Source organism: Babylonia areolata, chromosome 13 (assembly GCF_041734735.1).
Source record: "Babylonia areolata isolate BAREFJ2019XMU chromosome 13, ASM4173473v1, whole genome shotgun sequence".
NCBI lineage: Eukaryota > Metazoa > Mollusca > Gastropoda > Neogastropoda > Buccinidae > Babylonia > Babylonia areolata.
In genome coordinates, this window is record NC_134888.1 from 37362236 (window position 1) to 37363566 (window position 1331).

Here is a 1331-nt window from a genome sequence, read left to right on the forward strand (position 1 = left end):
TAAACGTATTACGTACGTGCATAGTGACGTCACTGATGACGTCATCAGAAAAAGGGAAGTAGCTCTAGAAGGCAGAAAAATTCACACCAGTTGGTCTTAGAGTGGTATATCTCCAGGCCATTTTCTCAGTTTTTAGGCTTATTGTTTTGGATAATGTTTTATGACCTGAAACACCACTTTCTGCTGTTTTCCCCCTGGCGCTGATGAAGGGGATTTAAGAATGTTCCCAAGTGTATGGATTTTACCGTGGAGTTGGGTTGGGGGGCGGGGGGGGGGGGGGGCGGGGGCAGGTGGGGGGGGGGGGGGGGGGGCGTTGCTAAGTTCGGTCGTGCAACCCATCTCAGGGATGATCTGGCCTCTGGGGTGACTCTGGTGGGCTTGATCGGTCATGAAAAACAACAACAACAACAACAACAAACCCCACGAAGGTGGATCGGCTTCCCTGGTGATGCTAGGCAGGCAGGCTGACAGACAGATAGGTAGCTAGGTAGGTAGACAGATAAGCAGGCACACAGACATAAGAAGACAGAAATATAGACAGACAGACAGGCTGAATACAGACAGATGTACAGGCAGGCAGACAGACAGACTGGCAGACAGTCAGACAGACAAACAGGAGTGTGTGTGAGTGGGAGGGGTAGGGGGGGGGGGGGGGGGGGGGTAAGATTTTAAGGGGAGCGATACGATATGCGGCCAGGAGATGGACGAAACATTGAGAGAGAAAGGGCAGGGATGGGAACAGAGAGAGAGACAGAGAGAGAGGGAGAGAGAGGGGGGAGGGGAGGGAGGAGAGAGAGGGAGAGAGAAAGAAGGAGGGAGAAGAGAAAGAGAGAGAGGGCGGAGGGGAGGGAAGAGAGAGAGGGAGAGAGAGAGGGGGGGGAGAGGGGAGAGAGGAGATAGAGGGAGAGAGAAAGAAGGAGGGAGAGGAGAGAGAGAGAGAGAGAGAGAGAGAGAGAGAGAGAGAGAGAGAGAGAGAGAGAGAGAGAAGGGGTGGGGGTTAGGGGGAAAAGAGAGCGCGCGTCCAAATTCTCCTCGCCTTAAGAAGAGAGGGGGCATGGGAATACACACACACACACACACACACACACACACACACACATATATATATATATATATATATATATATATATATATATATATATATAGAGAGAGAGAGAGAGAGAGAGAGAGAGAGACGAGGGTGGGTGGTGGGGGGGAGCAGAGAGAAAGGGAGTTACAGGTGTTTGTTCATCACCGATCACCCTCCCGCTAACCACATTGCGTCCGTCTCGCTCGCTTCCTAATTCAATCAGGTAAATGGCCTCTCCACTTGAGAGGAAGAGCGAGAGCGA